The following is a 23303-nucleotide window of genomic DNA, read 5'->3' on the forward strand; positions in this document are numbered from 1 at the left end:
GCGTGCTAATAGTTGGTTACGTATTTGATCTACGTAAAGCAAACGCGCAACACTACACAGCAATGTCAGATTGCTTCTTTTACGAGTAGAGCAGCCACAGCCCTCTCAACCAGGGACCGCTTGCAGGAAGCCATTTCAGACAGGCAAATTAACCAAATGGCAAAAAGGTACTTCAGGTATCAAGTAGGCGCTGCGCTGTGCTGAGCATTAAAACTTGCTGTGAACTGCTGGCTACCTCGTCCGCATGGGGACAAAACTAAATTTCCTTTTGTTACTCGTGCACGAATATTTTTTGAAGGCAAATTCTCTTTTACATGGACATTAATAATGCCTGCTGCTGCTTATTGAGCTGGGTAACATCATTCTGTTGGTCTCAGCTTACAGCAACCACACATACTTATAGACCAAATTTATACATTTTGTGCGCTTGGAAATGAAGAGATCCGATGCCTTTCCAGCTCTCGCTGTGATGGTGGCATTTTAATTTGTGAGCTTTTGCGACGGTACTTTGAGCTGCGTACGTGAAACAGCATGGCTAGCATGACAGACGATGTTGCTGTACGTAATGATTTGCATGATCAAATTACCTGTCCTGTTAAACAGCTAATTTTCTTGTGATAACATGGAATAAGGATGGTGTCCACAAATCAGTGGCATATCCCAATATGTGCCGTATCGCCTTGGAAGAAGTGTATTATATAAGCTGAGTGCTTTTCATTAGGTATGCATGAGGAGCATGGCGGCAGCCTTTAGCCACTGTGGGAACATGGAGCTGGACTTTTGCTCATGCGTCTTGACGCTGAAGCATCAGGTATTTCTCAAGGAAGGGAATGAAGGAAAGAAGCAATGCTTATATTCAGGAACGAAAACACGCTGTTTGCTGCTAGGTATCAAAGCAGACGGTTTTCTTTTATTTTTTTCGCTTAGTCCATAGTCTTGTAGGGCATAACTGAGCATGTCTTCATCAGCAGTTTAACAGCATTCTGTTAGAGCAACCGCACCTACAACCGTACTCTTAGTCTGTTCGTTTGCCCTTGGAGGGATTATTGCGGCAAAGTAATATCCAAACATGCTAAAGAAATGGAGAAAGAACACTCTCTCCTTTAACCCAGCAGCAAACAGCGTGCTTGTTTTTGTGGGCGAATGCTACTGTTAAACATTGTAGATAGGAGTGCTTTCTTCGCATCACCACATTAACACTAAGAAAGTATTTTAGGAATTACCCGATGAATATAATAGAGTTGCAATTCTGTCCCGCACATATGCAAAATCAAAATTGCTCAATTTGTGAATTGCACAGTCTACTTCAAGGCAATGGCTATGCAGTACACAATACAAATGTAGTTCAGTTGTGCGCATCCATGATATTCAGTGCAATGATGATAACATTTCTTGTAAAAAACTGCAATGCAGTGTTCACTCATACCAACATCGGCTAAGTCACGCAAGCCATCCTGCTTTACGTATGCAGCTCAAGGTCCTCCTGCAACAGCTTGTCGACAAATGTGATGCAGTAATTTAAGTTATGTTAGCAGTCATTTTAGCCTTTTATTATCATGCCTTCTACCTGCTACCTGCATTCTACCTACTCCACGTGGGGCAGTCTCCTCTGGCGTGTGCTCACTAGCGTGTGCTTTGAAGTATCTGAAGAAGGAGTGTGCACGGGAACTCCAAGAAAGAAAGAGTAAAAAAATAAGCAGGTGAGAGCGGCGATACCTCCTGTCAAAAAGAATCGCCCCTATGCCACGAACATAAACGGAGAGAGGAAAGCAAAAGTACACTTATTAAAGAAAAAGTAACAAAACAACAAAAAGACGAAGTCCAAAGTTCAGCTATACAAAGTCCAAGAGTTTGTTATGGCTTATAGAACGGCTTAAGTCGCACAAAATGGACTCTTTCAGGTCGTGAGCAGCGGCGCTGTGATTGCGAAATGACGTCTGGCACCCCCTCATAGTCCAGTGCACCAATGCGTCCGATGATCTTGCAGGGTTCAAGACAGGGCCCAGTAGCTTCTGACTAAGTCCTAGTCGGCGTATCAGAGTCCAAACCCAAACACGGTTGCCAGGCTCGTATTCCACGAATCGTCTTATAAAATTGTAGTACCGGCAGTCGGTCCTTTGCTGGTTCTTTAAGCGCAGGTGGTCGAGCTGTCGCGTTTCTGCGGCGCGCTGGGAGTAGGCGGTGACGTCGAGGTTCTCTTCGTCGGTCCTGTGTGGCAGCGTGGCGTCGGCAGTCGTCGTCGGGTTCCTGCCGTAAACCAGCTTGAACGGCATTATCTCCATCGTTTCTTGTGGCGCCATTATCTAAGCGATGGTTAATTACGACAGGACGTGATACAATATATTGTGTTCGAAGTTCGCGTACAACGCAACCATGTCGGCGAGGGTCTTGTTCAGTCGCTCCGTAAGTCCATTCGTCTGCGGGTGGGAGACACTTGACCTCCGGTGGCTTTTCTCACTGTATTGCCATATGGTTTCGCTGAGCTCTGCAATGAAGGCCGTTCCTGTATTGGTGATGACGACATCTGGGGCCCCATGTCGCGGCAGGATGTTCTCGATGAATAATTCAGTGACTTCGGCCACACTACCATTAGGCAGAGCTTTTGGTTCGGCGTAGCGGGTAAGGTGGTCGGTCGCCACGAGCATCCACTTGTTTCCAGATGTTGACGTCGGAAAGGGCCCCAACAAATTCATTCCGATCTGCTGAAAAGGTCGACAAGGATGCTAGATCAGCTCTAATAATCCCGCCGGCCTTGTCGGTGGTTTCTCGCATCGCTGCCATCCTTGACATGTCTTCCATTTCACGTAACACGCGACATCGGCGGCTTCAGGCGCGGCGAATAGTACTGCTCTTGTATTCTTGCGAGCGTGCGGGAAAACCCTAGGTGCTCGAATGTCTCCTGATCGTGCAGGGCATGCAGCACTTCCGCCTGGAGTGCTGTGGGCACGACGAGAAAGTAGTTTGCATGAGCTGGGCAAAAGGTCTTCCTCAGGACGTCATTTCATAAGAAAAACGAAGACAATCCGCGCCTCAATATCCTCGGGACAACGTCGGCCTTGCCTTGCAAGTATTCAGCAAGGCTTCTCAGCTCCGGCTCCGCTCACTGCTGCTCGGCGAAGTTGTCTGCACTTTTTGTACCTAAAAAGGCGTTCTCGTCTAGGTCATCTTAGGGCGGCGGGTCTACGGGAGGCAGGCAGTCGCATCGCAGTCGGCATCGTAGTGTTTTTGTCTGGTATTGTAGGTTACATTGAGGCCTTATTCTTGCAGTCTGAGGCTCCACCGCGTCGGGCGTCCTGACGGGTCCTTAAAGTTTGCTGGCCAAGGCAGCGCGTGATGGTCGCTGACAAATTTAGAACGGCCTTCCAAATACGTGAGGCCGAAATTTTGCTTTAGCCAAATGATGGCAAGGTACTTCTTTTCGGTCGTAGAATAATTGCCTTCCGCTTTTGACACCGACCAGCTAGCGTAAGATATCACCCGTCCAAGTCCGTCTTTCCTCTGTACTAGGTCGGCACCGAGGCCTAGGCTACCGGCGTTAGCGTGGATTTCCACATAGCCGTCCTCGTCGAAGTGCGCAAGTACCGGTGGCGACTGCATGCGTCGTTTTTCCTGAAATGAGTCGACCTGCGACGTTTACCACTTGAACTCGCCATCACATTTGGTTAGATGTGTTAGCGGCTCCGCGATGCGTTAAAAGTCCTTCACAAAGCGCCTGTAGCACACACACATTCCAAGGAATCTAGGCACTGCCTTCTTGTCGATGGGCTGCAGGAACTTTGCGATGGCAGCTCTCTTGTGCGGGTCACGGCACATTCCAGATTTCCTGATGACGTGTCCCAGGCACAGAAGCACATCGTAAGCGAAGTAGCACTTTTCTGGCTTCAGAGGGAGCCTCGATGAATCGATGGCTTCTAGCATTGCCGCGAGGCAGCCTAAGGTGTTGGTAGAAATTTTCGACGAAGACAACGTCATCCAAGTAAACAAGACAGGTCTGCCACTTCAGTCTTGCTAAAGCCGTGTCCATGACGAGCTGGAGTGCTACAGGCGCCAAGCACAGTCCGAATGACATCACCTTGAACTCGTAGTGGCCGCCTCGCGTGGTGATGGCGGTCTTTTCGTGATCCCTCTCGTCCACTTCTATTTTCCAGTACCCAGTCTTGAGATTCATACAGGAGAAGTATTTAGCGTTACAGAGCGGATCCAATGCGTCTATCTGTTGCAGGGGCTATACGTCCTACTTCGCGATCTTGTTGAGTGGACGATAATCGCCATATAAACGCAGGGTTCCATCGTTTTTCTACACCAATGTTACAGGAGATGCCCACAGGCTTTTCCACGGGAGGATGATGATCGCGCAGCATTTCGTCGACTTGTTGCCTTATAGCTTCACGTTCTCGCGTCGAAACTCGGGAAGGGCTCTGGTGGAGGGATCGAGCACACTCTTCGGTTATTATGCTATGCTTTGCAACTCGTGTTCATCGAATACTCGATGACGTTGAACAACAGTCTTTGTATTGCTGAAGACTTGTGAGCTGTTGCTGTTTACTCATGGGGAGACTTACATTTATATTGAAGTCTGATTCCGGAACTATGGTCGTCAGGCCAGATACGGCCGAATCCGACAGGAAAAACACGTTGCCTGTTTCTCTAACTTCATCAATGCATGCGATTGTGCCGTTGTTGACGTGCTTGAACTCCCAGCTATACTTGGTCAGCATCACTTTCGCTTTTCCTCCATTCAGTCTAGCTATCCCTCTTGCGACGCACATTTCACGATCGAGCAAAAAGCATTGATCGCCCTCGATGACGCCTTCTACGTCTGCGGGTGTTTCGGTGCCGATGTATATCAAAATGCTGGAGCAAGGCGGGATGCTCACATGATCTTCTCACGCAGTTAAGACGAGGGGACTACGAAGGCTCTCCGGTGGTATCGCTTGATCTTCAGATAGTGTTATCGACTTAGAATTCAGGTCGATGATTGCGTCATTTTGGTTAAAGAAGTCCATGTGCAGAATAACATCTTGTGAACATTGTTGGAGTATAACAAAGATAGATGGGTAGGTCCGGTCATGAACGGTAATTCTTGCGTTGCACATTCCACTCTGTGTCATTAGATGTGCTCCAGCAGTCGAAATTTCAGGGCCTTTCCATGCACTCTTAAAGGGCAACTTCGCCGATTTTTTAAGCAGGTTAACATATTATGATTTCCAAATGGCATTGAGAGTCCTGTCGCCTGTGAGGTGGTTCAATCTGCTTAGTCTCGTCAGTAAGATTAAATGCAGAAATTAACGCGGTGCCAAAACCAAAACGGAAACGGGCAGCTGCTTCGTGCATCGTCAAAAAAGAGTCGAGGACGTCCGAGACTACACAACTGCTACGCAAAACTCGCAGAACGCATGCTAAACACGCAGTACATACGTTGATAACGCAAAAAAACTAAATGAGGATGTCTTCTGACGACACTGGGGGCTTATCTGGCTCTTTCGAACTAGGCAGCGGTGATTTCAGCAACGATAGAGCTGCTGAAGAATCACCGTTTGCTTTTGGCCCGCCGCTGCGCGAAGCAGCTGAGGTGTCCCAACCTCAACGCATTGCGAGGCGGCATGACGAAGTGTAATCGCGGGTCGTCAGGTTTTCGTTTGCCTTTGCTCCTAGTTATTTGAAGTAATGACTGCTGTCGCCGCAACCTATACAGATGTACGTGCGGTTAATGCTTACCCAACCGCAGAGAGGCTCTGTTATGCTGCCGGGCCGTCCCTGTCATTTAGGCATTGCTGAATGTCATCAGTTGCATTTTTCAGCACCAGATGTTCCCGTTGGTATGTTTGGGCTGCGACCTGCTCGAGGTGAACAAAGGCCAGCTACATTTTTATAATGCTACGTGTCAATAAGGCGTTGATAGCAACAGATTAGTGCAGAACCTTCTGTTTTTTGTTGTTGTTGCTTTGTTATTTACTCGAGTGACCAACTCTGTCGTTCATCTCGAGCTTACAGGCAAGAAAATGTGTGCAGATGTACTCCCTTTGTCATGCGGGAAGCGCCTAGTGCCATTGATTCAATGGCGATTAATCTTGATCCAGATCTAGTGCGGCCACATATGATCGCTCAAGTGCACATTTCGACAAATTTCCCTCAGTCGCGTTCAGGATTCTCGCCTGTGCACGGAAAACAATTGAACCCACCTCAAGCGTGATCAAGGTGCCCATGCAAACACCGGTATTAGAGACAGCTGTGCTTGATATTGGAAACACATGATAACGCATGTTGGCCTTTTACCGCATCTGCCCTTCACATGTACTGCCTTCGCAGAGAGATACCGTATTCTAAATTTACTGTTATTGTTTTACAATAACAAGAGTGCATCACAAATAAACCGAAATATATAGTTTTATATGCATTTCTGGCCGAAGGCCATGCCTTTTGAAGCTCGAACAGGTTGCCGTGTGTGCAGGATCAAAAAATAGCATCGCAACTGCGCTAGGCGTCAGATAGTCTTCAGGTAGAAATGTTCATGAAAATTGACACGATTTCAGCACAAGAAAAATGGAATGAGTGAACACACTCAGGTTAACTGCATCACGATCACGCACAAAGTTTGGATCTCCATGGAAAAGAAGGAGGAAAAGGTTGCTTTAGCTTGGTTTCTAGTGCCCATATCTCACATGTAATGTCTGCTCTGCTCCCCGCTGCTTGAGAGTGCTGAGGAACATGGGATACAGATTATTCGTCTGGCGGCTATGGAGGCGCCCGGGTCGAGGAAATTGTCATCTACTGCATATCTGCGTTCTTTGGCATATCAGGACTGCATTCCCTTCTGCCGCTTACGAGACATTTTCTTGAGTATAGGTGAGTAACTTCATTGTTGTTAAGACAAGGAGTGAAGTGAGTGCCTAAATGTAAATAGTACACACTGTGGCTAGCTAACACGCATTAAGAGGTATGTAGGTGTTAAGGAGTGGAGTGACTAGAGTCCTGAGAGTTCACAACAACTACAGAAATTGCCTGTGAGAGGCATTGCAATCTGCATAAGCAGTCCGACAGGAAATGTAGCGAGAGTCTCAATCATGGCTTCAGTTTAATGCTTGGAATAACTTGCAATGCATTCCACCCCACATAACAAATAAATTAGGCATCATGCTAAGCCCAAGTACTAGAGCATGAAGTTGTGTAAGTTACTTCAGTAAGCTTTTGTGAAAGATATAGAATGTGCGTCGACGCAAACATGGTATAACTTCGTCTGGATGCTAAATCTATAAAAAGCAGTTTCAATAGAAGAAAAGTAAATAATTCACATTACTTATGCTATTGGTGCTCATGTCATTTCATGATATTTGAAAGACTTCTATGTAATGGATCTCTAAAGCGGTGCTCTTGACATTGCAATGACATATTCATGCAATTTAATGTAGGTGTGAGTACATGAGGACTGGCGGGAAGGAGCGTTGTGAGTTGTTTAATTTGTTTGTATTTATTGTACGGTGTTATTGCCATTTTGCTTTGTTTGTGTGCCTTTTGCAACTATATATTTTACGCTTGCCATAGAGCATCTTGAACTCAGCGTCATTATTTCTCAGCAATTAGTCTTCGCTTTAAGGCTTGTGGCGATGTATTGACATTGCATTAAGGCAGTGAAAATGTGCTGCACTGAGAACACAGTAAAAGAAGAAACTGTAAAATATATGCTTGGTTAATAGAGGGGCACTGCACTTTTTATCACATATACTTAGGTGAACACATTTCATTTTTTTACCTGATCAGACTTCCCGGTTATCATGTGAATAACTCTACAGATTGTGGGTGGTTACACTTGCTACTGATAACCACTCATTTTGCAGTGCCATTGTTGCAAAAGTATTCAACTACTCGTCCGTAAAATCTTCTGGTGTGGCAAAAGATCAGGATAATGAAATACTGGGCTGCATTGGTTTTGATAGATTCTAGCTATGTTAAAAACGTGTTTAGGTTCTTTTTAGATATTTCTCACATTCAGCAAATTAGTTCAGCATGCTTGCATGTAAACGTGTCTTTCTTATTTTATTTATTGCGATATGTTACCAGATCACATATAGTAGGTTTTCATTGTGTGAGGGCTCAAGCCTACAGTGTTCTTGATGTGGATGGATAATCATGAGGTTGCGGGATGAGAGCTTGCCCTCAGCGGCCGTAAATTCATGGGGTTGAAATGCAGAAATGTCAATGTCCCGTGCATTCGTTTCACGTAAAACCCCTGGCGGTCAAAATTTGTATGGAGCCCTGCACTGCAGCGTGCCTCCTATTTATCATGTTTTTCGTGCGTAAAACTCAAGAATTCAATTCACTTGCTGTGGATGAAACTTCAGTTTATTTCAAGTATAAATCAATCCTCACATGTAAGAAAACATGCGTTTGAACACTGCAGCTACAGTGTTGAAATGATCTAACACATGAATGATCGAGGTCATTTGTGCATTTCAGTTTTCAAATATTTCTCGTTACTAATTATGTTCTGCCTGAAAACTGTTCTGATGCTTCGCAATCTGATTAGACTTGAATTTTCTAATGATATGTGCGCTGCTACTGTTGGCAGACTTGTGCACTGATTTATTTCTGTAAATTAAATTATGGGCTCCTTTCCATTTTCCCTTTCCTCCTAGGTTACAGCGTTACACAGGACCAATTGATGGCAAGGAATTGCTTTCATTTTTCGTGAAGAAAGATTCTCCTGGGACTGGAATGAAGTGAGAGAGACACGTAGAAGACCTGATGTCCTTTGCTGCCAGCTAAGTTCTGGGAAATGTGCAAACGCCGCCATCATTGTCCTGGTGAACTTTCCTCGTGTTTGTGCCTTCTGAAAAGACCTTGTCAGAATGGAAGCTCGGCATGGAAGTTTGGTCAGAATGACACTATATATGGAGGGACTTAACACTACGCCTCAATAGAGCATTTCCGTGTTTTAGTGTGCGGCTTAGCAAAGAAAAATAGTTTTGCGTGTATCACCAAATGGAAGAATTATTTTTATTTTTTTTTATTTTATTTAACAATACTTTAGGCCTTTGCACAGGCCAAAACAGGAAGTGGCTTGTAAAAATACACATGAGCATGGGAAAAACAGGAAAAAAGAGAAAAAGAAAAAATATAGAAAGCAAAAAAAAAACTGCCATTCAACAGCATTGGTATTCAACACAAGACTCTTTCTTTGTTTCTGATGAATCAAGGAATAACAAAAGGTTCTTTTTTCATTGCTTTGACTGTACTCAAGGAAAGTTTTAGTTATAAGTGTGCGTTAATTATATGTACTACGCAACTTTAACATGCAAACTGTAGCCTGTCCAGAAGCTTATGCATGAATATAACATTTAGTCAATTTACCAGAATAAACTTTACAGTCAATCGTACAGAGTGTGTTAAAGCAGTGAAAAAGAACAGAAGGTTTCCCACGAGCCCTCTGTTCCACACTTTCTTTTCATATCTTTTATTCCTTTAAGACGTGTTCAGCATTCACTACTGTCTCGACTGCAGCAGTACATATGCTCAAAGTTTATTTAAATCCGGAGTCCTGCACATAGAAGCTCAACTCATGCCACATGTTTATGTAATTGATGGTACCTTCCGGTTACTATACTATGCAGCAGGGAACCGGAATCTTGTTATACTCTAAATATACGCATGCCCAATCATCGAGAGGTGCATTCGAAGTTGTATGACAAAAAGCAATGCCACGTCATGAGTATTAGCCATGTGCGCATTTAGTCTTGACTATTTTAATAGCTTCAGTGTTGTGAAAACTTCTGTTTACACGCACACACACACGCATAATATCTATATATATATATACATATATATATATATATACATATATATATATATATATATATATATATATATATATATATATATATATATATATAATATATATATATATATATATATATATATATATATATATATATATATATATATATATATATACATAGTTGCTCAAGCGGCCAGTCGCGCGGCAATTTGCGTGCATTTGCGGGCTTTTTTCGCGCCGGCAAAAACATTTTTATCTAGCACGTATTGTGCAACAGAAAGCTGTATCGAGAGTTTTTAACGTCGCTATAGAATTTTTTCATTGCCACTTTTCATTTATTATAATATTTGAGGAGTTTACTAAATAAGCAAGACTAATAGTCTCATTAGGTGGAATGAAAAAAAAACTTGTTTCGGTATCTCCAAGCGACGCAAACAAAATTGCCTTGGTTCTGTCGAGCTACCTGGCATTCCTGTATTTTTAAACTCTCACTAAAGTTCGCTGGGTTACCCTGTATACGCTGTACACAGAGCGGAATAAAGCTCAACAAGTACAGGGTTTTTGTGCTTGCACAATGACATCAGGGCTTTTACAGCGCTTAGGAAGTCTGTAAATGTAATGGCTTTTTGAAATTTTGATTTCCTTACATGCATCACAGCTCATAATGGTCCATGGGCCACAGCCGTAAGGATAGTTGTTTCGGGCTGAAATACACCGAATTCCGGGAAGGATGGACCGTCGGCTGCATAAGTCACCTCGGCATGTGACTTGGAAGCGTTTTTCAAAAACTCTGCGCACGAGTACTCGGAGTGCAGTTCAATTGAATGGATTTTCATATGTGCCTTCATCGCGTACATAGTGACCTCTGCAAACTATGTATCATACATTATGAACTCCCACTGCTACGGGGGTAACAGTTTTACTGGAGTCCTTGGACAATATTTAAGAACTTTAACAAACATGTCTTCATTGAGGTTACTCACCCGCAAAGAGAACGTCTTTCTCGCTGCAGGTCGGTTTTGGAAGAGTGTGGCAGCCGTCATATCGTATATGGTTGAATAAGAAGAATTTTTAGTGTTCGAGTTCGCCCTCAGAAAATATGTAAAACTTCTATTGGTCACTGTCGATGAAGTGACCCTTGATTCGACTCTACGTAGAGGCTCTGGATCGGCTTGACCTTGAACGACAGTAGCTAAACGAATACCCAGGTGGTCGGCGGGGTCTGAGATTTTTAATTAATTGAACGTTGCAGAATGATAAACTATATCTCCGTAATCAAGGCACATGCGGACAACACTTATACAAGGTCAAGGCCACTTTCTATCACTATCCCGTATTGTACGTGAGAGAAGTTTTATGAGGTTTATTGTTTTCTGACAGTTCATCTCCAGGTGCTTAATACGGGGAAATACACGTGACCTTGGAGTAAAAGTGACTCGCATGAATGTATGTTCGCTGCTCACAGAATGTTGGTCGCCCTTGGTCGTAATACTTAGCGTTGGTGTTACCTCTCTCTTGTTTAGAAATGTGCGTAGGTGCTTTCCTGGATCTTTATTCTTAAGGTATTCTCATCCGTCCAGTTAGATAATTTCTTTATTTCAGGCTGCAGTTGTCGTTCGCAAACAGAAATATTGCATAATTGTAAACCTAAGTGCACATCATCGTCATAGACTTAATAAAACATTGCGTGTGGAACGATTCTATGCAGGGAGTTCATTTTTACAATGAACAGTGTGCAACTAAGCACGCCCCCTTTCAGACCTCCACTCTATAAGGTACATTATCTAAATAGAGCATTTACCATTTCTACGCGAAAAGCGCGGTTACACCGATTGCTTTCGATAGCGTTTAAAATGTTCCCATGGACACATATTGCGGCAAGATCGCGGAGAATCCCGAATTGCCATGTCGTGCCGTACGCTTCCTCATGGTCTAGAAATAAAAAAAGAAGTGCTTATGAATGAACGCATCTGTGATGTTGCCTCGATATGAACAAGGTGGTATATTTATTGTCGACCTTCTCTTTCTGAAACCACATTCGAGGGGGTCTAGTAGTCGTTACTTTCTATGAAACAGATTAGGCTCCTGTTTACCAGTTTTTCAAACACATTCCGAAGAGAGCTTGTTAGTGATGTTGGCCTGTAGCTTCTGGCTAAATACGGGTCTTTCACTTGTTTAAGTACTGGTATGACTATGGCTTCTTTCCACGACCACGTAATTTAAACAGCCAACCACATGGCATTGAAAATAGATAGGAGTGTTTTCAGTGTTTCTCGGTACTTAATCGCTTCGTACAAGATACGATTGCCACCTGGCACCGAGTCGTTGCAACAAGCGAAAAATGCTTTAAGTTCAGCTAAAGTAAATTGGCAAATTTAAGCCTCCCTAGGTAATCCTTTGCGACCAAGGGGGTGCGGCCGTTCGCGTTCTTTAAATATCAGGAATGTTTCTGTGTAGTGCGATGCACTTGAGGCGTATTCAAATCGTTCGCCTAGACAATTCGCCTGATCTTTCAAGCTATGACCTTGGCTACTGAATAAAGGTAGAAGATGACTCCCGATCAATTAATTTATTTACCCTATTCCTGACTTATGTTTCATTCGTGAACGAAATTGTACTGCAGCTGTATATATCCAAGCTTTCTCTATTTACACGTCGATGTGTCATCCTGCATTGTGATTTCACCTGTCTCACATTAACAAGGTTTTCGGCGGTTGGAGAATCGGAAAGCGATTTACAAGCATTGTTTTGCTTTTTGCGTGCCTTCCTACATTCTCCGTTCCACCATAGGATGCGACGCTCACGATCGAGTTCGTTAGCTTGTTTAATGGATTTATTGCATCCTCAATCATAAAGTAGCTCAATATGCCAAAGCAGCGTATACTAAAAGCGACAATGTCAACAATATGTGAGCTCTGGGAACAGTTCTCATTTCCCTTATTCAACATTCACTTGAGGGAAACGGTTTTTTGAGGACAAACAACTCCAGATACGGAATTATTGTACTGGATGCTATGGTTTAGTCTATGGAGGAGTATGTGTTATGTGTAACGCTGCAATACGTTGGTTCGTTTTTTTCAAGTATAGATGCGCCTGAACAAAAGCAGGAAATTTTCTATTAGGCGGTCCTCGGGTATCTCAACGAGAGTCGCCCCATAGAGGGCTCGAGCGTATGGGAGGTGGCGCAAAGAGGTAGCCGCTGCTGCCACGGTTTGTTCAGGTGAGCCCGCCATGGTGCAACGGGATCTCTGGAGCTGACGATACTGCGGCCAGTCAGATGGAGCGCGCCAGCGCGTTCTCTTCTCACGCTGCATGTACGTGAGTCGTCTTATTCTTCCCCAGCCCTGCGGCGATAGTCGCGCCGCTACAGGGCACTCCTACGCGTAGCACGATTGAAATGTTTGCAAAAGGCGTGCGTATTGGCTGTTTCTTGGCACGAGCCGAAAGTTCAAGACGTTGAGGGGAACAACGCTAAAGACGATGTCGTCGAAAGGCGTGCGACGGTGGCAGTGGCGTCGGTAGTGTCGTCGGTAGTGTCGGGTTCCGCAATCCGAGAGAGATTTACCAGGCAGTATCGGCAGCTTAGGATGTGAGCAAGGCGCCACGGCAGGGATGCCGCAGTGTGAAATCACGACCTGCCATAGGTTGTCGCAGATGACCTATGTCATAGGTTGGACTACAGATGTAGTAGAGGTCGGAGCTCCTAATGAAGGCCGTCTGGCAGCTCGCAACTTGCGTGGAGATAGCGCAAGTGTTGGTCGCTCACGTTGGCCGAGAAGTGATTCTTTAGCAGAAGAAACCAGATGGCAGAGCTGCTCCTGAAACACCTCAGTACCCTGCGCATCCGCGGAAGGTGCGAGCACAGAGTGTCGCAAGGCTCGCCTGCGGCTTCTTGTGGCAAATTCTCAAATGTCGATGGCATCAGGGCTACGGTAGTCATGCAGGCATTGCGAAGCTTGTGCTTGTGGCGTCGCCATGTTTATGAGAGTGAAATTTGCACCTGGTACAGCCGGTGGGAGAGCCTCACAATACGTGACGAGTGAGGTGCATCTGAGGCAGGCGAATTCAAGTGAACATTTTCGCTGAAATAGTGGCCGCCTGAAGGAGTATATTTTACATAAAGGTTTAGAATTGTGCTGTGTGCCAATGAAATCTTTTAGAATTTGGCGCAGCTTAAAAAGGAAACACCCTCTATACCCAAGTTAGGGTATATAACAAAAGGTACAACGTTGCTGCCTGGAAGATTAGAAGTAAAACAGAACTGATTAGAATACAGCAAAGAAGGAAAATGAGAGAGAAAGACGGAAGATTGGAAAAGAGAACAGGAAAAGACAAGTACCGATTTCCTCCAGATGGGTCAGTTGTCAGGTGCCGTTGACGTGTATCTGGGGCCAAAGGGTTGTGTAGCCAGCGCCAGGATCCCTAAAAGTTCCAACATTTGGAATCAGCTTCAGCCCCAGGATCCGCTATTCCCCGGACAGGGTCTAGCCGCTCACGGTTGGACACGGCAGGGTTCAACCTTCTTGTGCTCAGGTGGCGTCACAACACACCAAACGCGTTCTCACGCAGACGCCCTTGTGGGGAGAGAGTGCCAGAGTGCGAAGCTTCCATAGAAGCTGATACGCTCAGATCATGCTGGTTCATCGGCTGCATATGGGGCTTGGCGGCATCTTTGTGACGAGGGAACACTTTTGGTGGAAGAATAAATAATGTGACGCCGTATGCGTTAAAACAGGAGTGACGTCGTTTTGTTCTCAAAAGCGCTAAACTTGTTTTCCTGGCCTGCCATTAGACCCTTAAAATAAAATGTTCCGTCATTGGACTGGATGGGCGTATCGAGCTTTCTGAGCGGAATGCATTTCAGCAGAAGATGGTCAGCCATACGGGTGTCCAAATCAAACCCCTGAACAGAACGTAGTTTCTTCGAACGGCAGATCGCTGAGCTAGTTGGTAAAGATTCATAATGCAAAAACACAGCGGCGTTCGTGTGGTCCACTTCTCTTCTCTTCTGGCAGTGTCTGCACATCTTAACTTTTTTTCATTATGAATACTTTCTTCCGTGGCCAACGAAAGCTTTAGGTGTAGAGTGCTGGTCCAATCGTCAGACGCCAAGCCCATCGGCCAGCGCAGCTGCACAGAAACAGCCAATCTGAACAATTAAGCAATATGAACAAGCTGGAGTTTAACTTTGGCATTTTGATGGATAGCTGAAAAAAGGAATATGTACCACGGTGTTCCCATAATTTTTGCAGAAGCGAAATAGAATAATTCATGTACCGTGCTTGAAGTGAACTTTAAACGACGTCCGGTGGCAAAGTTTTAAGTTGAACGTCTCCACTACAACTTCTTCGACATCCGCTGTGGTTTTCTGGGGCGTTATACTTAATTAGGCTGCAAATATACCGTTACAAATAAAGCTTAATACCAGAGTTGTCAAATAGGATGTATGTACGCAGGTCATTATTTCTTTACTATGCGGCAGAGAAATAAGCAGCGAATAGAAAGCATTCAAAGCGGGATGGAATGAATACGCGCATAATCTATTAGTGATGATCAGCGTGTTAAAATTCAAGGGGGAAAAGTCGTTAAGTTATATACTTTCACAGGTGTCATTGTGTGCTGCTCGGCAAGCGTAAATAAAGCACGTGGCGATAAACTCGAATGCAATACTAGAGAACTTATCCCTGTGTGATATTCTACCATTTTACTTGCTGCCATAAAGATTAAGGACATAACAGGCCCAAAAGGACGGGTTATGGTGACATCTTCCATCGACAAACAAAACAATTACCGGCTGCCTTCGTTTACAATTGATATTCAAGCAAAAATAAAATATTTAAGAGGTACCTTAATGGGTGAAATGATTTACCACTTAATATACCGGCGTTTAAACAAAATAATGTTTTGACAGTAACCAAAATATTGTTTTCCCTGATGGTCGAGACAATTTACAACTAGAGCACACTTTAATTGAAATCTTGCAGTATTTCAGGCTCGTATACTTGAACAAATACTGATAAAATTGAAGGAAAGCAAGAATGCTACTTGTTTTACTGCAATAGGAATTATGCAGACGTTCCAAGCAACTTTTTGCCGTCGGCGCGGCCATTGTTGGCGTAGCTGTGATACGTATATATTTATGTATGTGTATACTTCTGTACTATCTGTAATGTCACGCTGTGTACCATACGGTATATTTGGGTTTTAATGCCACCACATTCGATCACTAACGCTGCTCATACCCGGCTATACGGCAACGCCAAAAAGCCAATGTCATACAAAGACATTGGCTTTATTACATAAACAATAAATTGTCCGACGACCGGCTTCAAACCTAGGACGCCTAGCAAAACAGCTCGTTTTTACTTAGCTTACGTATACTTCAATTATTACTGCCACTACAGCTTCCAGTCTTAGACTTTGTGTAATATTCCTAATATGCGCCTATAGTATTCCTTGATTCGCCCTTATGGCGAAACGGCGATATTTATTTTTAATAAACATCCAGAACTGAACTTTTGTCGAATGCTAAGAGACATATTCTCAGTCACAGAAACCTCTGTTTCCGTCTGCAGATTCTCCATTTACAGGACATTACACGTGTCAAATAAAACAATTATCCGTTCCTCTTCTGGAACCGCCACCAGACAAGCACAACACCTTTGAATAATGCCTTTATTACTGTAAATAATTGGTCTAAGTATTGTTTCTTTCCAAGAAGCTTTATTGAGTAGAATAAGCTGCATAAGCTGAGCAGTCATGGCCACAAGAGAGCCTGTCTGTCCCCTCTACCCCTTCTCTTGCTGAGCACAATGTAGGCGATTGCTTCTACGCCAGCCAAGCTCTCAACTGTAAATTAAAGAGTTCCCTCTCTCATGGCGCCAACTAACATCATTCGTATCGCGTTTAGTCTGGCTGCGTTATATGCTGTCTTGTGGTGTAATGTGCTATGCTTACTGTAGTTCGATTTGTTTGTTCATTTGAGCATATTTGCTTATTATTTGCATTTATGTAGCCTACGTGCTAAAATAGCGATACAGAATGCTAGAGTACTAATAAATAAATAATAAGAAATGAATCCTGAGAACTATGACGTGCCAACAACAAGCGGTGTTTCTGGCGTCAGGCTGCAGTGAAATTTTGGAACAATGCAGCGTCCGTCTATACAACCTGGAACATTCAACTGAATGCACGCTTATTGTTTTCCATTGCTTTTTGAAAAAGAACATTAAATTAGGTTGTGCAGCACCGCCACAATTGGAGATGATTCTTTTTGTTTCAGTAACGCTTTGGTGCTGTGACACGTACGCTTTTGCTATGATGTCCACTTTCCATTAGGGTACCGTGCCTTGATGCACTCTTATCAGCTGAAATATGCGATAGAGTCTGTCAAATGACACGAGCAGAATGGTCCTTGCATACGCAGGATAGCAATCGTAGGACGTTTAGTACAGCTATCGAAAAAGAACGAATAAAAACATACGTGACATTGTGTTTCTCATTTTACGGACGTGCGATGGGTAGGAATAAAGAAAAGCCGCAATAGAGCTGATATAATCCGCCACTTCGCTCGCGGTGGGGGCAGTATAGGTTAGCAAGAGCCGCATGTTTTTAACGTTGCAATCAAGACAAATACACGAGGGGCTATATTGTTTTATTCCAGTTTCGCTCCGATAGAAATGCACTCGCCAAAGTTCAACGGATGCTTCAATTGGTTAAACAGAGAGATGCAATGCATAGTGCACCAACCTTCTGCCATCACGCAATACATCTATTAGGTCAATTCATGTCAGGTTTATTTTCCTTCCTTAAAAGATATCAACAGCCGAATAAAAGCTGCTACATAAAACAGTATCACGGAGCAGCGGCCCCAAAGGGTTGACAGCAGTGTACCCCCAGAGCAGTGCTCTTGAATATAACTGCAACAACAACAGCACACATTACTATGAGCAAACAGCTAGAAAAAGAAAACGCAGATCTATGTAGCTGGAAAGGCTGGTAGATCTGCTGCAATTTCAAGACTTATGCAGTCGAAACGCGACAACAAAACACAAGCATAAGTCAAACAAAATGTGCTCAAGGTGAATGTGTGTACAAGCTTCTCTTAAGGAGAACTGCCAGTGAGCGTGTTTACAGGCCTAATTCAGGAAGACCATTGAAGAAATAAGTAAGCGCTCTATTACATTTATTTCAGAAAATTCGTTTAAAAGTGTGGCAGATCTCAACTGGACTGTTTGTGCGCCATAACTTTGGTGGCAAATGCCGGCCTGCTCAGTATGGCGTGTTTTATAATATGGTGCTTTGTTTGTGAGTTTCGCACCGTCACTAAGGCTGTAATAGCTCTTATTTAATGCTGACCTTTGAAGGCGGGCGAGTTTACCATCGTATTGGTATTTTACTTCGATTTTACAAAACATCTGGAAGAACGGGAAAAACTACTAATGAATGGAATCAGCTGCCAGCCTCAATTGTTAGCATAACCGATACATCGGCTTTTAGAACTACTATTGAAGAATACTTTTGTTCGTCTGTATTTTTTCATTTTAATAATTGCTCTAACCTGTCGTCTGTAAATGCTCTGTATTTCGTTCCACTCCCTCCTGTAACACCTTCAGGCCTTCAAGGTACAATACATAAACGGTTATTAAGGGTAGTGGCAGTAGTAAAAGCTAGCTCCTGTAGCAATACCAACATCTCGATAATTTTTGCCGTGGCTCTTCCCCGTGCTTGCGAGCCATAACTTAAATAATGAATGCCTATGACACTGGCCTTTAATATGTGTGTGTGATATAGAAAAGAGACGAAGTATAGCGTGAGAACAGCAGGATGGTAAGAAAACAGAGCACCTTACATAAAAATAAATCCACCCAGAAATCTAATGGTGATGCGTGATACCACGAAAGCGTGTATTTGCTCACCTAAGAACAACAGACGTTTGGTTCTCACCGCCATGGCATAGTTGTTGCGGCGTCGTGCTGGTGACCACGAGACGGAGAAATGCAGTCACTCCGATCGCGACAACTGCATTGCAGAAGAGCCGGAATGCTAAAACGCCCCTGTACCGTGCTTTTGGTGTGCGCTAAAAACCATAAGTGAAAAAAACTTATTCCGAGGCACTTCACCCCGTGTCTGCATTACCAACTGCACAGTCTCTAAATGTTAAACCTTATTATTAATGTGAATATCATTGTTAATCTCATTCAGCCAGTTTGTGTACACGTGGGCTCATTGCATCTTACCCCGAAGACTGCTTTTCACTAGCTAAGCACTGAATTGAATTCTCGACTTTTACGTGCCAAAATAACGATTTGATTATGAGGCAGGCCGTAGAGGGAGACTCCATAATAATTTTGAACCCCAAAAAATATATAAGGCGCGCCCAATTCACGGGAAAAGGGCGGTTTTGCATTTCGCGCCCATCGAAATGTAGCCGCCACGGCCTTGATTCGATCGCGCAGCCTCGTGGTGAGCAGGACAACACCACAGCCGCTAAGCCACCGTGACAATTACCAGTGAAGAAATGTTAAACGTTATCGATCAGCGTGGGAAGCCCCTGTATGTCTCGGAAGTTTCTCGAATGTTATCGATGATTTTTTTTTCCGCTGTCACTGGTCACTTGACATAATATAATCTGATTGTAAGCGCGACGCGAATTCTGTAGTACATTATGGAAGGCACGCGGGCACCAGCAATGACGCTGGAACATTGAACAAATCTTCTTTCAAAGTCGGCGCCTCGACCTGTAGATCAGATCTTGACGGTCGCCGACTGTTTTCATCGCTATCGTTTTGCTTCAAGTTTCCCTTGGTTTTGTTGGCACAAATCTGCGCAGTAGACAGTTTCGCCACTCACAGTTTTTCTACGGTCTCCTTTACCATGACTACAACGGGAACTATGGTGGAGGTGTTAGGAGGTGTTTCGCGTTCACGTAGCGACTTGCCCCGTAAAGCCCTGATAGAAGCCCGAACCACGGCGTCATCTAGAACCATCAATATTACGTCTGACTGCGAAACCTGTCACTGGAGTAGATACGTCTTTCCGAGAAGATGAGGAAGTCCATGGCTACGACAGCAACAACACTGACAGCCCCAGCGCCGCCAACTCTGATCGTGCTGCAGCCTCGTCGGAAGCGACCGATGTTCCGCGCATCAACACTGGAGGACCCGGAAAGCTTGTCGGAAACGTGTAAAAGCGTCGCTACATTTAACAACTGGAATAGCGACGACAGGTTGAGCCATGTCTTTTCACCATTGGAAGACGTTGCCAGGACGTGCTTCGAGAATCGAGAAAGCACCTTAAAACGTGGGACCTACTGCAGAGCAGTTACCTGCAGACCTTCACGATTGCGTGCGCAAAGAACGAGCCCCATCTATGCCAGAAATCCGTATTTTTAGCTCCCCACGAAAACGTAGCGATCTTCACCGAGAGAAATAACTCGCCTGTTCCGCCACGCCGACCCCGACGCGCCCGATGAAAAGAAAGTTCGTTTCCTTTTGCGCGGTGCTAAACAAGAGCAGTTCGCATAACTGATGCACAATCCGCCCAATGCCGTAACAGAATTTCTCACAGAGACGACGACCATAGAGAAGACGCAGAAACGCGAGCTACTCAATACGGTTGTCGTTGGAGGCCACACTGCGCCGAGGTTCACGTACTCTGCTTCAGCGATCTGAGGGAGGCCGCTATAGCAGTCCTGAACGAAGAATGTTTCCAGTGTCGCCGCCCATGGTCGCATCGATTGCTGACGTCGTCCAGGAAGGAGTGCACAAGTGGTGAGCACCTCCAGAATCGCCGTTACCTCAGCCTGAGGGAATGGGCTGCGTAGCCGTCCGGCGCCGTCAACACCCTCCTCCGCACCCGCGCAAGGGCCTGGTAAGGCCGCAGTTCCGTCGTCAATCACCCACTCGATGCAGATGCTCGATGTGATGCTCGATGCAGGCTACGCCTGCATGTCTCGGAAGTTCCTCGAATGTTGTCGCTGTTTCTCTCTGTTGTCTGCTGCCGCCTAACCTTGCCTAATCTGATTGTATGCGCGACCGAATTGTGTAGTACTTTCTGGAAGGCAGGCAGGTGCCAGCGATTACAGTGGAACCTTGGATGCGTCATGCAGAAAAGTCGACGCACTCGACCCTCAGATCAGGTTTCGACGATTGCAGATAGCTCACCGCTATCGCTGTGCTTCGAGTGACTCTTGCTTTTGCGGGCACAAGTGCTCCCATTAAAAATTTAGTTTCGTGATTCACAGTTTTGCAACTGCGTTCTTCGATGTCACTACGCGTCTCCGCTTGTTCGTGTCTAACACCTTCCACACCAGCTTGGGTAACTGGGTGGTCCATGACCTCGGGCTCCTGTTAGTATCAACTGGGGTTGATACTAACCGATGGACGCGTTCCATAGAATTGGCATTTCTTAAAACTTCACTCAGTTTGTGCTATGCGTGTTCACCTGTATGCAGCCCATTCACGCCAGGTTGAATAACTGGGCATGTGCTTCTGCGTATATGCCGTTTTCCAGTAACGAAAAAAAAACCTTTAATAATGCTGAAATAGCATCCTGAAGATGTCGAACACGCTTATTTGAGGCAAACTTGTCTGAATATATATTCAGACACGTACCACGCTCGTGCTTCACAGCGGCACTACTAGATGGTGCAACGTGTCCACATAGAAGCGTTAGAGGGGTCGACCTGTAGTACACGTATATTACATGACGCGTTTCGGCTGTGGCAGTAATGTGTATTGCTACATTACATCGATGCTAGTTGTATTATCCTCGGCAATAATCGAGAAATGGGTTGTGGCAGTTTCTTTGTTCCTCCATGAGGTACATAATATGTACACTATCCCGAGAGTTTGTTAAAGTTCGTTGTAGGAGCGTTTGATCATTCTAAATTTTTCATTCATCTACCGAACTATTTTTAGTTCACAAGCACGTTCCCCATCACCGAGTTGCACTGTCTGAGCTATTACTAGCCGAGACAAAAAAGAAGCATACTATTTTGGTAGCTATCACGTTGCTGCCAAATTATATTCGTGCAAAAATTACTTGACTCTTTGGGCGTGCGCATATGCGATGTACTTCCAATTACCGACAGAGCTGTTGCCACGGATATTCAATTTGATGACATCTTTCCTAATAATGCAAAATTACTTCCACACCGTATTCTTGACGGTATATTACAAGATCACCTGAAAAACCTTCAAACAAACGTTGTAATTGCTACAGATGCTTCACAATGTGAAGAAAAGTCAGGTGTAGGAATATTTTCCCCGATTCTCGATTGGACATTTTCTCTTCGGCTGCCACATTTCATACCGATTTTTTAGCCGAATTTATGGCCGTGGTGCTGGCATTACGCAAATTAGGACCATCAATTACATCAGCCGTGATAATCACTGATTCTTTATCATTGTGCTCATCCCTTACGGCTTCTAGTGATTCTCGCGTGATGAGGACATTTCAATCATTGGTACCTAATTACTTGAGAAGCGTGCGTTTGATTTGGGTGCCTGGCCATAAAGGACTAATCATTAATGAAATCGCAGACTCTCTAGCCAATGCATGGATAAGTGGCCCGATTCTTCCTTGCTGCCCTTTGACTGCTTATGTTACTGCAGCTAGATTTCGCAGGAGTATTATTATACAGTCAGTATCAGGCTCCGCAATGACTAACTCTGTGGATTACGGACATCTCCTGCACCCTTGGAACAGAGATTTTTGCCGAACACGGAAAATTGAAGTGTCCATCACGAAGCTGCGCTGCCGTATACCTGCATTGAACTTCTACCTCCACAGGTCTGGTCTGGTCCCCTCACCATTATGCTCATTCTGTGGCGAAGCGGAGACAATAGACCATTTCTTGTTGTCTTGCAGACGTTTTTCTATTACAAGAAAACGACTAATCGAAATCCCGCTTCGCTCTATTGGTCTAACTTTATCAGTGCCTGTGAGCCTATCTTTTGGAGCCTCCATTGTTGGGTTCAGCCACAGAAATGTTTGCTTGGCGATCCAAAATTACCTAATTGAAACCAATCGATTTCCATGTTAGATTGATCGTTCTCCCTCCCAACCATAGCTTTCTTTTATTTCTTATCTACTATTAATTATTATTGCTATTAATATTATATTATTATTACCTTATACCCGGTTTTCATCTGATTATTTCCTTTTTTCTCCAAACACAAAACGTCTATTTTTAAACTCACACGCCCAAATTGTTAACTCCCTTGTTATCATTACTATTTTTAGGCACCTAATTAAACCGCCCGATTCTCGGCCAATCCCCCACTGTGGGTATGTGCCACGGCCACTCAGGACAACAACAACAACAACAGCCACAGGGACCCGACAGTCTTAGCTCAGTTCTAAACTATAAAGGCACGTCAGCTGTTCCTGGCCGTCGTGCCTGCGTTGTGATGAGGGCGGAATGCAAAATCGCTAGCCCATTTCTGAACATGCCAGACAGTCGCAGGTGGAGAAAACTATTTCACAGCCCTTTACAAGGGCGGCTCTTATCGCCCTTGCGTTGTTG

Source organism: Dermacentor variabilis, chromosome 8 (genome assembly GCF_050947875.1).
Source record: "Dermacentor variabilis isolate Ectoservices chromosome 8, ASM5094787v1, whole genome shotgun sequence".
Taxonomy (NCBI): Eukaryota; Metazoa; Arthropoda; class Arachnida; order Ixodida; family Ixodidae; genus Dermacentor; species Dermacentor variabilis.